This window comes from Peromyscus eremicus, chromosome X (genome assembly GCF_949786415.1).
Source record: "Peromyscus eremicus chromosome X, PerEre_H2_v1, whole genome shotgun sequence".
Classification (NCBI taxonomy): domain Eukaryota; kingdom Metazoa; phylum Chordata; class Mammalia; order Rodentia; family Cricetidae; genus Peromyscus; species Peromyscus eremicus.
This window is the reverse complement of record NC_081439.1, coordinates 128,868,006-128,889,038: the sequence shown is the minus strand read 5'-3', so window position 1 is coordinate 128,889,038 and position 21,033 is coordinate 128,868,006. Positions and strand designations below refer to the sequence as shown.

At 41.6% G+C, this 21,033-nt stretch overlaps 1 protein-coding gene across 1 annotated transcript in view; it reads right to left on the bottom strand.

Moving 5' to 3' along the window:
- Mtm1 (myotubularin 1) overlaps positions 1–16,400 on the bottom strand; it is a 132,107-nt gene extending 115,707 nt beyond the window's left edge. The window contains exon 1 of the mRNA XM_059250753.1: positions 16,313–16,400. The gene's annotated coding sequence lies outside the window, so the exon portion shown is untranslated. The remainder of the gene's footprint in view (positions 1–16,312) is intronic.
- Positions 16,401–21,033: the final 4,633 nt, after the last annotated feature.

Below are 21,033 nucleotides of genomic sequence, written 5' to 3'. Positions count from 1 at the left end.
ATAACAAACAATTTACAACAAGTGGGGGCCATCTTTATCCTTATTGAATAGGTCTCAAAGCAGCATGGTTACAAACATATTTTGCCTTGGACCTCACAAGGACTTTGCCAGCACAATCTAAACACCCAGGGGAGGGAGCTTCATCTCCAGGGTCACCTGATTTGTGATCCATAGCCCTTGCCGAGTGCTCAACATTTCAGCCATTTTGAGCCCATTGTGACTATCAATTTAGATTCTACATTTGCTTATCTGGGAAAAGAGCTACCACAATCCACATAAAAATAAACTATTATGTGAAACAGTAGGGGTTTGTTTCATTTTATCCATTTTCCTTTGACCAGGGATGGTAAACTGTCCCTGTAAAGGGCCAGATAGTAATTATGCAGGGTCTGTGAGCCATACATCTCTGCTGCAAGCACCCAACTTGGCAATGTAGCACCAAAACAGTGACACAAGAACTACATATTTCAATACAATTTCATTTACAGAAAAAAGCTGCTACCTCCTGCTTTAAACTATTAAGTTCTTTCCAAATGAACTTTCCTCAGCTAGAACAAATAATAACCATGTCCTTTTAAACTGCAAAATAAATTATTTACCTTGCCTTTCAGTTTGTCAAAGACACCACTATGCCCAGCTTCAAAACAGTGTGATATGTTAAAAAGGAGAATTCTATACTCAAGAATTTGTGTTTGCAATCCCAATTCTATCACTTTGTAATAATAGTCCTGCAATATTACATAGAGTGCAGTTCTCTGTCCATAAAACAGGCATCACACCACTTGCCCTGGCTGAAGGTGAGGAGGATCATGAAAATGATACCATAACAAATGACGTAACATACCAGTTCCCTCCTCCAACTGAGGCATTCCACGAACTCTTAAGTCATTCCTCAACTAGGTATTGAGGGAAACTCTTTCCCTAGGGAGACTCAAATAATTGTCTACCCCCTCTTTATAGGGCACCACCAACAAGCCAAAGTACAATTTGATAAAAAGTTAACTTGTGGATTAGGCTTACTTATGGAGTATGGATGAGGAGTTACTTACGAGTGATCCCAAAGCAGTTGTTCAACCCAAAAGTCTCACCCTGACATGGGTGACAACTTCTTCACAGCTACATGGATGCAACTTCATCCCTTCAGTTAACCTTCGGTCCTCTACATGCTCTATCTCCTGACCAGGAAGCCATTTGTAATTAGAACAGAATAGTATACAGCTAGAAGGGAATGGGTGAGATCAGATGAGAGTCCAATGACTCTCCTCACATCCTTCAATGGGAGAATGTGAATAATCAATAAGCCCAATCTTGAGTAGTCATAGATGCGGTGATGAAGATGATGACTCACATGATAATCTAATCTCAGCAATTGGCTAAATGTCCAAATAGACATATGTAACTCATATGTGTTAGATCAATTTATCTTGGCTACTTCAAATCTCAGTACTAAAAGTTATCTGGTTTAATTAGAGCAATAGAAATTGTGAAGTGCTAAGTTGTTTTTTACTTTGAAATTCACTCTTCTCATCATTTATAAGAAGTCAGCTCAAAGATGCATCTACTTTTATAGCTTTAAATGTTGCAAAGGTCTTTGGCTGAAACCAATTCAGAGGCAGCTAAATAGGCAGTCTGAATCATTTTTTTGTCCCCAACAGTGACGGACTTTGGATAGATCCATTTACTCTATTTCTTAATCTCCTCATGACAATTACCACATCTTTAGGATAGTTGACTGGTTTTAGTGGCATGAGCTGTTAGCCATGGAACAGGGTAACTTTAGATATCATAAGCTGAAACTGGTATGGCAAATAAACTATTTAAAAGTCAAAAACTATCAGGTTACTTTTTTTTTAAAATTTTTATTTTGCAATACAATTAGGTTCTACATACAGGCACAGATTCCCTTGTTCTCCCCCCTCCCGCCCCCCTCACCTTCCCCCCAGCCCGCCCCCCATTCCAATCTCCTCTAGGGCAAAGCCTTCCCCACAGACTGAGATCAACCTGGTGGACTCAGTCCAGGTAGGTCCAGTCCCCTCCTCCCAGGCCGAGCCAAGGGACCCTGCATAGGCCCCAGGTTTCAAACAGCCGACTCATGCAATGAGCACAGGACCCGGTGCCACTGCCTGGATGCCTCCCAAACAGATCAGGCCAATTAACTGTCTCACCCACTCAGAGGGCCTGATCCAGTTGGTGACCCCTCAGCCATTGGTTCATATTTCATGTGTTTCCGTTTGTTTGGCTATTTGTCTCTGTGCTTTATCCGACCTTGGTCTCAACAATTCTCTCTCATATAAACCCTCCTCATTCTCGCTAATTGGACTCCCAGAGATCCACCTGGGGCCTAGTCATGGATCTCTGCATCCAGATCCCTCAGTAGTTGGATGAGGTTTCTAGCACAACAATTAGGGTGTTTGGCCATCCCATCACCAGAGTAGGTCAATTCGGACTGTCTCTTGACCATTGCCAGCAGTCTGTTGTGGGGTTATCTTTGTGGATTTCTGTGGGCCTCTCTAGCACTTTGTTTCTTCCTATTCTCATGTGGTCTTCATTTACCATGATCTCCTATTCCTTGTTCTCCCTCTCTGTTGTTGATCCAGCTGGGATCTCCCACTCACCCAAGCTCTCTTTCCCTCGACCCTCGCCCTTCACTACCCCCACTCATGTCCAGGCTGTTCATGTAGATCTCATTCCATTTCTCTGTCATTGGGCGATCCCTGTGTCTTTCTTGGGGTCCTGTTTTCCAGGTAGCCTGCCTGGTGATGTGAGTAGCAGTCCAGTCATCCTTGTTCCACATCTAGTATCCTGTTATGAGTGAGTACATACCATGTTTGTCTTTCTGAGTCTGGGATACCTCACTCAGGATGATTTTTTCTAGGTCCATCCATTTGTCTGCAAACCTCATGATGTCATTGTTTTTCTCTGCTGAGTAGTATTCCATTGTGTATATGTACCACATTTTGTTTATCCATTCTTCAGTTGAAGGGCATCTAGGTTGTTTCCATGTTCTGGCTATTACTTTTTTTTAATGGACAAAGGCAACATAGTGATAGGGCAAGCATTTAAGTAGACCATTAGAGTCACCAATGGATCTTGTAACAGTCAAATATCTGACAGTAAACAAAGTTTTAAAATAGGAGTAAGATCAAGTTCCCATCCACCTGCCAATTCCAATACTCATGAACACAGCTAATCTGCTCCACACCAAACCAAATCTTCTGTTGAATTATTTTTTGCAGCAAGAACTATTCCCCAAAAGTACATGTTAAATTTATAAGTAAAAGACATTTTTAAGCAAAATGTTCAAATGACAATTGCTAAGGAGTAAAAACAAGTAAAGAGTTATAACTATTACAGTAATGGAGAATGCTACTTTTCAACATTTACATTACGTCTCACTACATTCCACGAACCTTCTCAGCTGCAGGCTAAGGGACCCGCAGAGAAAAGCCCAGAGATTAGGCAGTAATGGCAGTCTTCCAACCAGAAATAGTGGTGTGGGAAAGGGCAGGACAGAAAGGTGCTTTAAAGCACATGTGCAATTTGTAGAAATAAATAAGAGGAAAGGGCTTTGAGTGGAACCAGCCATTGAAACCAGTTCCTCCAGGTGCTTTCACTCAAAGGTAGAAGCAAGAGCTTTTCACAGGTTCCTCTCACACATATGCACACTTCACTTCTTTATATTCTGCATGTGTTTCTAATATTTCAAAGCTCATACGGTATTGGACCTCCCAGCGACCTTTTGGGTCTCCTTCTGTTAGATTTCTAGAGCTTCCTAAAGTCAAGGGCTATGTTTTCTGTTGCTGGCACACTTTGGACACACAGCACCCAGTAAAGAACATTGCCCTTGAAAATTTCCATGACTTTGGAGAAGTTGGACTTCAGCCATTTAAAGGTACTTCCTAGGATGGATTTGTATGTTTCTAATTGCTATGTATAGCTTTATCATCTTGTAAATATGCAATATATTGGCAAATACTATGTTAGTTTTAATGTGACTCTGAACTTTTATGGAAATAGAGTCCACAATCTTAATCTTCTGCTATTTGTTTTTCTCACACAGGTTGCTGTGAGCATCAGAAACACAAATACATGTCCCAGTGCTCTGCTCATTTCTGATGCTGAATAGTAATAACAGGAGTTCTCTCCACAGACCTTTGATTAGTTTCTATGTTTCAATACTACGAATAGTGCTGTTCTAATCATTCTTGAAATGTCTCCCATACCTGGTACATATGTGTAAGAACCATAATGGCATCTTGTAGCCAGGCTTTCCTATACTCTTTCTGGTCTAACAGCAAATTAGTTTAAAAAAATCAAATAATATTGAGAAAATAGGTAACAGATAATAATGTAGGCAAACCTACAACATAAGCTCAGGCTTGTCAACACTAGTCCAAGCATTTGGACAATTGATTCCTTTTCTAGGACTGCTATAACAAAGAACCACAAAATGGATGGCTTAGAATAACAGCTAGCGATTCTCTCCCAGTTCTGAGGGTGACAGCTAAGACATGAATGTAACATGAATCTTAAGAGGTCTTAATACAAAAAAAAAAAAAAAAAACAGAGCCAGATATTGGGGTGAAAGCTGAAAGATCAGAGAAACAGAACAAGCCAGCAACGTTCTTACCTCTACGAAATCCTCAGCCTCAAGATCGTGAGTTCCTGTTTCCTCACGTCTTATATACCTTTCTGTGTTCTGCCATATAACTTCCTGGAATTAAAGGTGCGTGTCTTTCCCAAGCAAAGACATGAGATCTCAAGTGCTGGGATTAAAGGTGTGTGCCACCACACCTGGCTCTGTTCCCAGTGTGGCTTTGAACTCACAGAGATCCACATGGATCTCTGCCTCCCAAATGATAGGATTAAGGGTGTGTGCCACCACTGTCTGGCCTCTATGTCTAATCTAGTGGCTGGCTCTGTCCTCTGATTCCTAGATAAGTTTTATTGAGGTGCACAATATATCACCACATATTAACCCTCCGAAACATCTAGCTAGCAGCCAGTGGTGACTACAGTCCTTGCCATTCATTGGCTTGTGGAAGCATCATTTCAATTATAGTCTTCTACCTGTGTATCTCTGCTTTGTTATAGTGTTCTCCTGTATTGGCACCCTTTTTGCTAGATACTAGGTACTTCCCTTCTAACATATCTTCATCTTTAACTACATCTCTAATGGCACTATTTACATGTAAGGTCACATTCTGAAGTACTAGGGTTTAAGACTTCTTTGGGGAGAGCCTATGGAAATGAACAGTTTACAAAACGTTCATGTCAGAATATTGTTATATTCATAATAGTTTTCTCCCAACTATAATCATTCAGTGAATAGTTATTAAACTAACTAGTACTGAAATATTGATATGGATACTTAGGTTAATGAAGTGGTATTGGGGTGATTATTTCTGAGACCTTCTTTATTCAGCATATGTAATTACTTAATCTTATTTCCAAAGAGTTGAAAAGAGCCAACAAATATATACCAGGCAGCTACTAGGTACCACAATGGGAGTTTCAAACTTGTGAAGCTGGAGAGATAGCTATCTGGTGTGTGTGTGTGTGTGTGTGTGTGTGTGTGTGTGTGTGTGTGTATGTGTGTTATTACTCTCTGTTAAGGATCTGAGTTTGATTCTGGGCACACACATTGTGACTCACAACTATCTGTAACTCGAGTTTCAGGGTATCTGATGCCCTCTTCTGGCCTCTGTAGGCACCAGGCACATTATTGCCACTCAGACAGGCAAGTAAGCAAAACATCCATAAAAATAAAATATCCTTAAAACGACAACAACAAAAATCTTGAGATAGGTCTTCAAGAAGTTAATTAGGAGACAGTGGGCAAATACAAATTGGATGGCGGCAAAGATAATGAGTAGGTATATGAGAAAATGAAAATCATTTGGAAAAAGAAACAATAACAAAGGTGATACAGTATGAGTGAAGCAAAAGCGATCCATCTGCTTGTGGCCAATGATCATAGTTTCCATTTACTGACTGCCACCCTATCAGCCATTGCTCTAAGCATATTTTAAGTCGTTTAATTTCGACAAACAACCTCATTTAGCAAGCAATACTAGTAACTTCATATGACAATTGACAAATATAAGGAACAACTTGTTCACAAAACAAAAGATTGTATAGGTCAAATTGAGGAGCCTAGCCCTCTTAGTCACTAACCATTTTTCAGCAGATGATCAAATGAAAAGGATATAATTAATGCTCTCTGCTTGAATAGGTAATAGCATAGTATTAGAAGGGGATTCTATCCACATAAAGAATTTAAAAATCTGACAGTCAGAAAGAAGCCTAGCCTTCATTTTAAAGGGGAATAAATAAATAGTGATTCCCTCTACCAAATCTATGTCCTTTGAAATTGCCTTTAGAGAGGCTGGGGTAGAAGAATAGTTGTGATTTCCAGACCAGCCTTACTTACTGAAATTGCCTTTAGAGAGGCTGGGGTAGAAGGATAGTTGTGATTTCCAGGCCAGCCTTACTTACCCAGGCCAGCTAGGGCTATACGGTGACACCCTGGCTCAAAACAAAATTGCCTTCAGAGATTAAAGCTACACAAGATGATATATTATAAAACTTAGCTGTATCAAATTTTAAGCCAGAAACAATGCTCCTACAACACCAGTGCCCACTCTACTTAATACATATGCCTCACAGTGATTATGGCCTAGAGCCAAATGCTGAATTCTCAGTAAAATACAGACACCACCGACGATATTTTTTAAACGCACCCTAGTCTCTGAAGTTAATTCTAAAGAATAGTGCAGAATGGGCAGAAAAAGTGTGAATTGGTGCTTTCTGGCCCTCCTGTATAAGAGCACAGGGAATGCAGCTTGGCATCTCTTAATTGCTCTAAATATTAGGCTTGATCCATCTTAAATAATCCTGATATATAAGAGCAAGCTGACCTTGGAGGCTAGCAAAAAGCAGAAGCAGAAATGGTCACTTGCCCAATAGGCAGCTTGCCACACTAAAAGAGTATTCAAAGGAATCCCCAAAGACTGGCCTAATTAAGATCTTCGAAAACTTAAAAAGATAAAGGCTTGGTGACCCAGAGAGTATGGACAACAGTCATTTCCTACTTGGGCAGTTACCTATTATTCCAGGCATAAACGCAGGCCACCATTAATTCCTGTCACAGAACAAAGTGAAAGGGCTGAACATTTCTAGAGCTTGACATCGTTGGAAAAGAAGTTCTCATGCATGTGAAAAAAATAACCCAAGAAAAGGCAATAAATAAAAAAGGGAAGATGATGAAGAGGAACCAAAACCACTGTTAACAGAATGGAAATGACAGAATGAAGAAATTTCAGTTCAAAAACAAAGATATCTATTGAATCTGACAACTTCCATGCCTTTTGAACAAGCAATAAGGGCTGCTTCTCAGATGGATGAAAAGAATTCCCAGGTTCCAGATGCAAATTCTGAAATTAACAATAAAAGTTGGGGTGTGATGATTGATGAATGGGCACGTGTTGTAGAATATTATTTTAAGTTGTATTACTTTTGTTTATGTTGCATTTGTTTAACTCTGTGAAGCTGTGTTGCTGTGCCTGTGTAAAATACCTGATGGTCTAATAAAGAACTGACCAATAGAAAGGCAGGAGAAAGGCTAAGCAAGGCTGGCAGAGAAATCTGGGAGGAGAGATCTAGCAGCCAGAGAAGGAGGAGAACTCCAGGGGCCAGTTACCCAGCTACACAGCAAGCCACAGAGTAAGAGTAAGATTTAGAGAAGAAAGAGAATGGGAAAAGCCCAGAGGCAAAAGATAGATGGGATAATTTAAAGTTAAGTAAAGCTGGCTAGAAACTAAGCCAAGCTAAGGCTGGGCATTCATAGTTAAGAATAAGCCTCCATGTGTGATTTATTTGGGAGCTGGGTGGCAGGCATCCCAAAAAAGACCAAAAACAAACAACAACAGGCATAGGTGTTGCAATATAGTCAGTTAGGCTATCCCTTTTATCTTCTTGAAAACTGTATCTGAAACATGGCATCTCTAAACATAATTCAACAACAAATCATGATTTTTAAAAAGTGTCCAGCAAAGAAGGAATGCTATCTCTAAAAACCTACAGCTTATACCAAAAGAGTGAAAAATGGAAAGCTTTGCAACAATTTGAATAAGGCAAGAACACATGCAGTTGGAATTTTTAGAAATTCTAACAAGTTCAATAAGACAAGAAAAATGGTAGGTATAACATAAAAGGAAGAAATAAAACTCTATTTGTAAGCTAGGCAAAATGGAGTACACCTTTAATCCTAGCACTCAGGAGTCAGAGGCAGGTAGATCTCTGTGAGTTTAAGGGTGGCCTGATCTACAAAGTGAGTTTGAGGCCAGTCAGGGATACCTGTCTCAAAAATAAAAATAAAAAAACAAAACCACATACACAAAAAATTGAAACCTGTATTTATAGAAAACCCAACAATGTCTTGCCACAGTACAGTTTCCACAAAGCAAATGAAAACATGAACCCACACAAAGTTGCGATGACTGATCGTAGTTCAGCCCCAAACTGAACAACCCAAATGGTTATCAATTAGTGAACTATGGAATACTACTCGGCTGTGGAATGGTCTGTATGGCAAATGTGTTGTTCTGATTGGTTGGTAAATAAAACACTGATTGGCCAGTAGTCAGGCAGGAGGAAGTATAGGCGGGACAAGGAGGAGAATAAAGCTGGAAAGTAGAAGGCTGAGTAAGAGACACTGCCAGCCTCCACGATGACAAACAGCATGTGAAGATGCCGGTAAGCCACGAGCCACGTGGCAAGGTATAGATTTATAGAAATGGATTAATTTAAGCTGTAAGAACAGTTAGCAAGAAGCCTGGTACGGCCATACAGTTTGTAAGCAATATAAGTCTCTGTGTTTACTTAGTTGGGTCTGAGCGGCTGTGGGACTGGCAGGTGAGAGAGATTTGTCCTGACTGTAGGCCAGGCAGGAAAACTCTAGCTACAAATGGCGTCCAATGAGTTGGCAAGAGTTTCCACCTAAAACCTGAGAAAAGATTCTAAAACGGAGCTAAAAACAGCTTCCTAATTGTCTCTCTCAAATGAGAGGCAGCTGCCGGTTTGAGCTACTGGCGGGTTCTTAGCGTGCATGCTCGATCTGCAGTATGGCGGGAATGAGGCCTCTGCAAGTGGCACATTAAGCTGCATGGTGGATTTAGCCTTTGCTAGTACAAAACAAAAAAAGAGGTTTTTGGGCTACATGCTTACTTGGGTCCAAACGCCTGCAGGACTGGTGGGTGAGAGATTTGTCCTGACCACGGGCCAGGTGGGACACAGGAAAACTTCAACTACAATAGGTACTCAGGGGACACCTGAAAATGCAGATTCTGCAGGGGTTCTTAGCTGACCTGAGGTTCTGCATCAGTTACAAGCTCTCAGGAGCAGCTGCTGAGAGTTAAGGGCATCTAGGCAATCTTTGTCAACAAAGGGAAATTGTTTGATGACACAGAAATGATTGGAATCTCTGGGAGGAATTATGGTGATATATTATGTTTCCCAAAATATTGTGCACTCTAATAAACTTATCTGGGGTCAGAGAACAGAACAGCCACAATATTAAACATAGAGGTTAGGCAGTGGTAGCACATGCCTTTAATCCTAGCATTCCAGAGGCAGAAATCCCTCTGGATCTCTGTGAGTTCAAGGCCACACTGGAAACAGCCAGGCATGGTGACTCACACCTTTAATCCCAGGAAGTGATGGCAGAAAGCAGAAAGGTATATAAGGCATGAGGACCAGGAACTAAAGCCTGGTTAAGCTTTTAGGCTTTTGAGCAGCACAGTTCAGCTGAGATTCATTCTGGATGAGGACTGAGAGGCTTCCTGTCTGAGGAAACCGGATCAGCTGAGGAATTGGCAAGGTGAGGTGGCTGTGGCTTGTTCTGCTTCTCTGATCTTCCAGCATTCATCCCAATACCTGGCTCCAGGTTTATTTTTATTAATAAGACCTTCTAAGATTCGTGCTACATCTGGCACCGAACATTCATAGTACAAATTCATGAAAAAGCCACTTGCCTGTGGCCTTGTGGGCCCCAGCTCAGACCTGAACAGCACATTGCCGGTTGTGGTGGCACATGCTGGTTGGATTTACTGAAGGAGGCAGAGGCAGGAGGATCCCAAGTTTGAGGCCGGCCTAGGAGGCTTGCTAAGGAGAAGCTTTGGCTGGGAAGGAGCCATGAACGGTGTCAGTGGGACCATGGAGACAGCGGCTGCTGTTCTGAGTTGCTGGCTCCTTATCATCAAGTTGGTGACTGTGGTGATGCTGCTACCTGGGACAAAGGGTTTACTGCTGCTTGTTCAGAGAAGAATTGCTAGGACCATCATGTTACAAGAAAGCATCAGCAAAGGTCAGTTTGGAAAAGTTTGGCAAGACAAATGGTGGGGAGAAATTGCTGTGAAGATTTTGTCTTCTAGGGAAGAACATTCATGGTTCTGAGAGACAGACATTTATCAGACTGTGAGTGCTCCAAACCACAGAGGAAGCACAAAAAAAAAATTCTTCAGGGAACCATGACCACGCCTAACAGCAACTTTGAAATCTTCAAAAGGATGACGGGATGATTCCACATGGACCATGATAAAGCCATTCATTACGCTGATTAACACCACGGAAAGATTGACTTTGGACTACAAACTGTTCAGGACAATTTCAAGATGGCTAGCTGAGCTGATTCAGATTCACAGACAACTCGAGCAAGGACTTGAGATAAGCCCTACATTTTCCCATTATGCAGATACTGGACAAATGATACAACTAACTCTCTCAGGACTTGACAATTAACCCAAAAATTTTCTTTTCAGGATCCACCTAAAGATGTCTTCATCCCCAGAAAGCAGGAAGAAATTTTAAGAAAACAATGCCACATTCCCAAGAGGTGGGATGGGAGGTTTTTGATTGTTTAATGAGTTATGGGTATTGTCATTGTTTATGAATGGTTGGTTACAAGTTGTTAGTTGTTAATGTCCTGCAGGGTTAGACTCTGTCTCCACTTTATACCCGATCTTAGCTGAAAGACTGAAAAGCAAGAAGCTATCATCCTGTACTTAAAAAGCCACCAGACTTTACAGCAAGAAGCCCAGAGGTGGAGGATATTTCCAACAAGCCCCTTTGATGGAGGGTGAGACACATGCTTTCTCACATCCCCAACCACTGTCACACACAAGGAACATCTCAGAACCAGGAAACTCTAAAATTACGTGGTTGCTGCTACTGACACAGACAAGTGTGAAGGGCCTACTCTCCTAAGGTCTCCCAGCGGTTGTTACCCTTGAACAGCTCTAACTAGGAGGTACACTGTGAGTCAAAGCCAGGGATCACTGTCATATACCTACAGTTCTTAGTTGAGCAAAACAGCTGGGATCACTTCTTGGCAATATTGAAATCAAATGAAGTCCCTTTTCTTCTAAATCCCCACCTAAGCAATCTCAGGGCCATAAAGAAATGTAAAGGTCAACAAAGGGAATTTAAAGCATCACCATCCAACACTAGGAATGTCCTCATAACTCACCTCTGTCCCAGTCACTCCCACAAAGAGGAAAGGATGATACTGATGGAGCAGTGTATTCCATTACAAGGCTCAGAAAACAAAGTGCTTCTGTCTCACCAAAAGTTCAAGGATGTGACATCAAAATCTAACCAATTATCACATGCTAAAGAAAGTGCACGCACCATTGTATGCTATTGAAGTATGTACAATGGGATGAGAGCTGAACATCTTACAAGCAAGTTAATTTTATTTTTATTTTTAATTATTACTCTTCAACTTCCCTTAGCCTTTTCCTATCCCAATCAAATTTGCAAACAAAGCAAAAATGAGCCTAAACTCATGACAGAGTCCAAATTTCAAGAAGCTGGGAAGAAAAGGGTGGCAAAGCATGCATGAAATCTCTCCCAATGCTTCATTCAGACTTTTCTGATTGATCCACTATCAGAACCCAAGCAGAAGGGCTAGGCACAGGTTCTACTTCTTAACCTGGTTAAGGAACATGATCTGTGAGCATACAGCTGATTAAAATCAACATGCTCAAACAAATCTAAGTTGCCACTCCTCTGATTAAAGTCAACAATATTTACAAAATACCTACTATGAGCTCGGGGCCAGGTTAAGTTTCATAGACATTGTATAAACCATCTTGGACCTCAGCACACCTTCTTCCATAAAAAACAAAAACAACAACAAAGAAATTGCAACATGCAGGAGTTATCTGTCAAGTCCAGCCAAGAAACCACAATACTAAAAATACTGTAAGTATAAAATATAGCGAAGTTCCTTGTGGAGTCATCTTGAGATACTGAGAAACCAAGCCAAGTGCCATGCAAAGGGAACTCCAACCCTATCAATCACAAATAGGGCCTGTCATTTACACATAGGGTAGGTGACAATGATATAGGGAACAATCCCATCTTTGAATCTTTTCACAAGATCATGATGACTTTTCATCCTCACATGGAATCATGGGCCTCCACTCTAGTCCTACTGAACAGCTGAGGCCTGGTCTTGACTGGGAAAAGGAAAGCCTTCCATGCCTATACACTTGAATTAGAGGTGAGTAAAACTCCATGACACAGGAGTCACTTTGGTACTGCTATTTAATTATTGGCTACACGGTGCTACTGTTTTAGGAATGAATGGAGTGGAAACTCAAAAGGGATACTGACGTTCCAGGTCTATTAGAGCATCAGAATAAAATGCTGCATGCATCAAGGCTGACAACAGAGGGAGCTGAGGCAAAGCTCTAAGGCAGGGGACAACCAAGAACAGGAAGGCAGACAGCCCTCTTAACACCAGTTATCCAAATATCAATGGCTTATGTAATACTTTAGTGCAATCATGATAATGCTGTATGGTTTATAAAAGGTTCTAATGCACATTTGAGTCCCATTAGGTCTCTGGAAGTTTATCAGGGCAGGTTTTATTACCTCTATCTTCCAAACAGAAGAGCCACCAGCAACAACGTTAAAATAACTTATCCAGAGTCACACAGTTACAAGAAACTGGGACCTCAACTTGTATCTAGAATCCAAATGCAAGTACCTCTCCACTACCTCACATGGACCATAAGGCTCATTTAACATTCCCTGGTCCTCTGGCAGAAATAGCAAGAAAGCACTGTATACAATGTCAATTCTCTACAGAGATGCTTCCATATTCTTAAAAGGAATGAGACTGCTGTAGTAGTCTGTGTGGAAAAGGTACTGACAGCTCTGCCAATGAAAGACCATCTCCTAACTACAAAGCGTAGGAACTGGAAGGCCCTTCTTGCTGTTACTATTTGTGGTAACAAGCAGAATACAACTCCAAGTTAACCTTCACTCCACATGGGAAAGGGAATTTAGTACCTCAAGACTTGCAGACACAGCTACCACTGCCATCTGCAATTAAAGGCTCACACCAATAATGGAAAGCAAAGCTTTGTCTAGAAAATCCAACTTACTGGATTTCCAAGGTTTATTAGAACATTGCTAGTCTCATTTTTCACAAAAGGAAGTGTCCAAAGCTAGGTGTGATGGCCCATATATGTAATTCAAAAGAGGCTGAGGCAGGAAGATTGTCCTGAGTTTGAGGCCAGACTGGGCTATACTGTGAGGGCCTCTTTCAAAACAACAAAACAGAACCCTAATAGAAAGGGGTTCCAAGCAAGTCAACAACAGTTAACTTTCCTTGAATGCTTACTATGTGCAAGACTCCTGTGAAGCACTAAATGTAGGGGAATCACTCAGCCCTCCCACCAATCCTTTGAGAAACTATTATTGTTTTTATTTCTTAGATACAGAAACAGACAGAGGTAAGAAGCTTGCCCACATTCACTATGGCTTCTAGACTTCTCAATACTGAGTCCATACTTTCTAGGCAAATGACAGTCCTTGCCCCTCTGCCAAAAAGGAATAAATGAACTAAAAACCAAGAAATAAGGAAATTAGAACTTCCAAGAGGTCATAAACAGAATGAAAAAATAAAGAATAATGAATGACACCATTATGCTAGAAACTCTAGCCTTTGTAATCATCTGGCCACTGGTTAAAAATGTCACCTAGGGAGCCTTTAATAGTCTCTGCTTTTCTCTTTATTTTTGACCCTCAATAAATCTAGAACCACGTTTTCAATGGTTTCTAAAGCAAGTACATTTTATTAATCCTCTTCTCATTTTGAAACAATATTACAATATTTTTTATAACAGTAGTCATTTTCAGGAATCATATTGTTTTGAAAACATTGAACATACTGATTATTAAAAGTGGTGGTACTGAATAGCTGACTTTTACAGTGACTTCTTATTAATGTCATTTTATTAAGGAGTGCTCTTGTTCCTCAGGTCTTCAGTGCTTTTTTATTCTGGAACTATTTAAAAGTAAACTAGCATCTCTACAAACCAGGCAACACACAGAAATGATCATTTCAGTTACTAGGTTCACAGTACAAGCCTGCACACAAGAATAGAAACCCTCGTGCAAGGTAGGCTGAAAGTCCAGCAGACAGTGGTGAGAAATTACTATGTAATCCTGATTTCACTAGAGACTTCTGTACTTAACAGTGATTTAACTAGGGAGACAGAAATTTAGTTGAAAATCATCATTCTAAGTGTTTTAAATTACTATTTGCACTGAGGGGGAAAATACAATGAAAAATGAAGCTGTGATGAACTTCTCTAAGAGGCACTCAGGGAGAAATGATGACTCCACAGAATGAATCTCTTAGATTCAGATATAGTTCATCTTTAATATGTTTGTTTTACTGGAGTAACAACTATTAAAAACTAGAAATTCAAAGTGATGACAAAGGCACTCTCAATTGTGCCAGCTTGTTTTACTGCCATTGTACGCTTTCCAAGTTTATTTTTTTAAAACTCATCTCTGCTAATAACCACATCACTGCTTTTTTTCTTTGTCTGACACCCCCTTTTCAACTCCATAAGACCTTAACTGTGTTTCCTTTTTATCGTCCTGGTGCTTAGGCCAGACACTGCAGGTACACCATAGGTAAAGGTGAGAAATTTAAGAACTTTAAGGAGACCAATCATTTAATGAAGAGTACTAGAATCTATAATCCCACATAATTGTTAGCTACTTTTGAACACTTCACAAGCCTGCTACAGACAGGGCCACCAGTTTGAATCTTTTCCAATGTATGGGATCTCCTAAAAGCTAGATCTGATCCTGTAAAATGCCAAAAGTCGTTTGGAGTCAAATATGACAAATACACAGATCCTTCCAAGTATATGTGATGGATGAAAAGTTGGCTAGTAAACTGGTTTTAAAGAAAATTCAAAAAGGGTTGACCTGTTGTAAAACTTCAGTCTCAGTACTCTAAAGTGGATACTTCACAATGAACAGAACTGGTAGGAGGAACACAGACTAGACAGACACCAAGAAACCCCCAGAGACTTGGCTTGTCACATCAGTTTTGCCATCAGGTTGTCTAAAGCCCATGTCACATTAACCTCTTCTGGGCCTCAGTTCCCCCATTCAGGAAACAACTGAACGTCAGTTCTAAAATGCTCCGATTCCACTCTTTCGAAGATCTGGTTCAGAAACCAGCCACAACCCATTTGTTTCACACCTCAAACACATCCATCAAGCCTGTAATACATTTTTCGCAGGAGATTCACTTAGGCAAATACTAAAAATTAGTTTTCACTTCCTGACCTCAAAAGACAGTTAAGGGAGGCAACCAAGCCTCAAGAGCCCTTGCTAGTGACTGTTCACACTTCCGACTGCATATTGGGAACTAACCGTTCCTTCTTAGATATTCTCTCACTGTTGCAAAAACAGATAACCCGGTGTATGACACAAAAAACACTGGCCTAGAGCGATAAAGAAGGGTTTGTAGCCAGTGCCAGGGTGCCACCACTTGGCAGTTCCAGGGGGAATGAGGCCGGTGTCCGCCCAGTACTCAGGGCCAGGGCAAGGAGCGGTCGCCGGGAAGGCAGGGCGGCTGTCCTGCAGGCTCGCCGCCCTGAGACAGGGAAGCAAAGTACAGGCAGTGGTTTCGACGAACCTCGGCCCTCCTTGATTCCGTCCCAACCTTCGCCAGCCGCTACCTGGGGACCTCTGGCAAAGAGAACTTGAAAGCCAGAGGAAGGGCACCTGCCGGCAGCTCCCAGGCCTCAGCCCTACCTCGCTGAAATAGTCCAGGCGCTCCAGAGTGAGTACCCCACCCCCACCACCGTGGGGGCAGCCAGGCCCCTAGCGACTCGCCCGCTCAGGTAGTCCCTACTTCCTACTACAGACTCTTCCATCCTGGGTCCCCGCAGCGCCTAGCCCCTTGCCAGGCCAGCCAAGAACGCGCACCCACCTCAGGCTCAAGGAGCCACCGGAGTTGCCAGGTTGCTCGGCTCTGAAGCCCCTCTCCGCCCCTTCCACGCTCGCCTTGCCCCCTCCACGCTCGCCCGGCCCCCCGAGCCCTGAGGGGGGTGGGGAGAGACAGGCTGCAGTTGCCTTCCCTCCTCCCCGCTCTGATTGGCTGGGGCTGGACATGTGATATAGGGATGGGAGGAAGGTGCTGGGTGACCTTAGTAGCCTCTTGTAGCTTTTCACTGGTGAGGCTGCTGGGAAACCCTGTTTGACGGGTCCAGAGAGTAGAGGCATCTGGGAATTGTAGTTGGTAATTGGTGCTGGGAATGGACAGGGCCAAGACACCAGGGTCCACCCCTATAGGAAAATTGGAGTTAGTGCCAGGCAGAAGACACTGGGAAGCTTAGTCCCAGTACTTTAGTACTGGCTCTCACTACGTCTGTCAAAAAAAAAAAAAAAAAAGTGGGAGGGATCTAGAGGGAAAATTGTTCTAGATTAAATTGTAGAAGATGTCACAAAGTTGAACTATTATTATTGAGTGCATGAAGTAGAAGCATATCACTGATTCTGGAACAACAGCTGCAACTCATAAACCCACAGTATAGCTGGGGGTGTATCCATGCTGTGCCAGCACCTTCCCAAGAGCACTACTGAATCAGTAAAAGGAAACAGGTCGAAATTACTTCTGCTTTCTGAGGTTTGGGTCAGATGACCATTGAAACAGTAAACAGAAAGTAAAAGCAGGGAGGGGTGAAAATTTAAGAAGACAGTTCAGTGCTTAATCAAATAAACACACTTAATCTGGCTCATAGAAGAATGTACATAATGTCTCATGGTTTTGTGTTCCATATTAATTTTACATGGGAACTTTAGGTAAACAGGGATTACTTCACCATGATCTTTTGTTTCTTCTTCTATTGAATGTTTCTCATTTATCTAAAAGCAACTCTTTTTGCCTAATATCACTCAAATATGCACACATATTTTCAAATATCATATAGTACCCCACCCCATCTTTAGCTTCACTTTCTATAGTTTCAGTTATTCACTGTTGAACTGTATTCCAAAAGTATTAAATGGAAAATTCCAGAAATAAACAACTTATAAGTTTGAAATTTCACACTATTTTGAGGTGATGAAATATTTCACTACCCAGCTCCATCCCAGCTGAGGTGTGAGTCATCCCATTTTCAGGACATTCATACTGTCTATATACTTCCTACCTATTAGTTACTTGGTTACTGTCTTATTATTCAGATTGATTGTAGTGGTACTTCATGATATGTGTTCAAGTAACCCTTCTTCCATTTAGTAATGGCCTCAAAGCCAAAGAATATTTTATTGCTACCTGTTATTAACTTCTTACTGTTCTTAGTTCATTAATTCTTTTTTAGTTGGTCTATATTAATATGTACTTGGTACCATTTATGGTTTCAAGCTTCTACTGTGGGATCCTGGAAGCTATATTCCTCAGGCATTAAAGGGGGCGTGTGAATGTGTGTGTGTGTGTGTGTGTGTGTGTGTGTGTGTGTGTGTGTGTGGTGTGACAGAGAGAGAGAAAGAGGGAGAGAGAGAAAAAAGAGAGAAAGAGACTTCTGAGATAATAAGACTTATGTGAATCCAAAAACTTTTTAGAGCTGCACATCCTATACCCAGTGTACTTCTGTCTGTGTCCCCCACCACCAACCTGGCTTCCTGAAATTCTTGCTTTTGCTAAGATTTGGGCTGAGTGACTCCTGCCTTCTGAATGTTACTATGTTCACTGAAGTGGGCAGAGTGGGTAGACAGAGCCAGGAGGGACTTAAGAGAGAGCTTGGGATTCCATCTCCCATTTCTCATTCCCTGACCTCTGTGGGCCAGGATGGGAAAAGGTGGAGAGAAGAACAGTGCATCCTTGTGGAGGAAGGAAAAGGCTGAAGAAAGACTAATCAAGAAAATCCCCATGAAGCACAGGACCCTAGCAGGATGCACTTGGAATCAGAAAATGATTTGGATCCCAGCAATTTTATAGGCAAGCTGCTGGCTACGGGAAAGCCATTTCCCCTCACAAAACACTGCTTCCTCTGATAAAACAGTCCTAGAACATGTTTGGGGATTGTTGCATCCTTGCATATCCAGGTTAAATAAAAATATATCAAGGAGGCAGTATTTTAAGCCACCAGGATGGCCATTAAAGAGAGATGAGAGAGCAAGAGCTAGGCATCAAGGTGTCAGGGTTCAAATTCTAGTTCATTTGTGCAAATACTAAAGTTTTCCTTCCTGGCCCACAGTCAGGGCAAATCTCTCTCACCCACCAGTCCCACAGCCGCTCAGACCCAACCAAGTAAACACAGAGACTTATATTGCTTACAAACTGTATGGCCGTGGCAGGCTTCTTGCTAACTGTTCTTATATCTTAAATTAATCCATTTCTATAAATTTATATCTTGCCACGTGGCTCATGGCTTACCTGCATCTTCACATGTTGTTTGTCATGGCGGCAGCAGCTGGGAGTGTCTCCCTCAGACTTCAGCTTCCCAGAATTCTCCTCTCTCCTTGTCCTGCCTATACTTCCTGCCTGGCCACTGGCCAATCAGTGTTTTATTTATACAGAATGATATCCACAGCAGGTGTAGCTAGGTTGGTAGAGTACTTGCCTAGCATTCACTAAGCCTAGATTTGATCCCCAGTACCATATAAACTAGAACTTGGAAGGTGAAGATATAAAGATCATAAATTCAAAATCATTTTTGGGTACATATCAAGTTTGAGATCTATTTGAGTTATACAAGACGTTGCTTCAAAAACCAAACAGGACTAGCAAGATGGCAGAGCCAATAAAAGTGCTAGCTGCAAAGCTTGACCACCAGAGTTCGATCCCCAGAACTCATATGGAAGAAAGAGAGAAATGGTCCCTGACTTCTATATGCATTCCTGTCATGCCCCTCCCTCCCTCCCAATGAAAAGTATAGAACGAGGTTAAAAAGAAAGCAGGCTTTATGGAGGGTGCAACTGGAAGCATGAGAGATTCAAGATCACATATTGTGATCATTCACACCTGGAATCCCAGAACTTGGCAGGTTGAGACAGGAAGATGGCACATTTGAGTGCAGTCTAGGCTGGCTTCATATCAAGATCTTGTCTCACAAAAGAAAGCAAAACAAAGAGTCCATCCTTTCCAAAAGGAATGCTTCCGCACTGCTTCCTACCAGAAGTTCATGAGAAATGTGCAGCCAAAGATCCTTCCCTTCCCTCGGCCAGGTCTCCCCTCAAGTGAACAACCGCTTCATGCAGCAGAACAACAAGATGAGACAGGATTGCTTTAGAAACCACTCTTCAGCTGGGGAGAGCCCATTAAGAGAGTACTCCAGACAGAGCGTGATGGCGATGATTCTTTCGCCCCTATACTCTCAGGGAATCTCTTCAAATAGACCATTGACGAATGGAGAATATATGCACCCCCACAAAGAAGCCTGTCAACCCTACAAGTCTCCAAGTGAGACACTCCAAGAGTAGCTATTTGTGAACAACATAGAATCTTGGCCCCTTCCCAACTCCTTCCCCAGTTTCTATTTGCCCTTAGGGAGCAACATGTAAAGCCTCTAGCAGCAGCATTACCAATGACAGCTATAGACCTCCCATTGCTAAGAGTGCCAGCAGAGACTGAGACATCTCAGGGATATACATGGAAAACTATTGGGGCCAAGCCCCCCAAGTCTCCACCCCTTTCATTACCCCTCCCCCAATGCAGATCTTGAAGAAGCCCTGTCTTTCAACTGCCTTATTGTGACATCAGTTTCTAAATTGGGGAATGGTGGCACACACCTGTGATTCCAGCACTTAGGAGCTTGACATAGGAAGGTTGTTGTGAGATTGAGACCATCATGCACTATTAGCAAGTATCAGGCTAGCAAGTTCTACAAAACAAGACCTTTTTTTCTTCTTTTTTAGTTTTTTGAGACAGGTTTTCTTTGCTAGACCTTATCTCAATAATGATGAAGATGATTATGATGATGATGACCTACTAATTGAGTACTATGAAATTTACCCATGTTAATTATACAGTTTAATAGTATATTCACAGACCCATATAAACATCTATTTCCAGAAAATTTCATTACCCTCTAACACAACCCCAGATCTACAATTCATTTCTCCCTTTTCACCCCCTGAAAATCACCTCTCTGTGGTTTTGACTATTCTCACATATGGGGAATTTTGTGTCTTCTTTATTTTAGTTAACATATTTTCTAGATTCATCTGTATTGTAACATGGATCAATACTTCATTCTTTTTTCTGATTGACTAGCATTCCATCATATGTATATACTTACCACGTTTTTCTTATGCACTCATTTGTCTGTAGAAATTTGGATTGTTTGCACCATTTTATATTCCCATCAGCAATCTGTTGTTTCTGTGTGTTTGTCAACTCTTGTTATTGTTCAGATTTTTAAATTATCTTTGAGATAGCATCTCATGTGTCCTAATCTGGACATAAACTTGCTATATGACTAAGAATGACCTTAAACTCCTGATCCTTCTGCTTCTGCCTCTGAAGTGCTGGGAACACAGCTGTGCTTCAATATACCTAGCCCTGATCTATGTGTGTGTGTGCATATGGGTTTGCCTCTGCGTGGGTGTGTTTATGTATATGCAGATGCACATGGAGGGGGATAGGTGTACGTACATGTGTGTACACAGGCCTGTGGAACTTAGAGGACAATCTTAGGTTTCACTCCT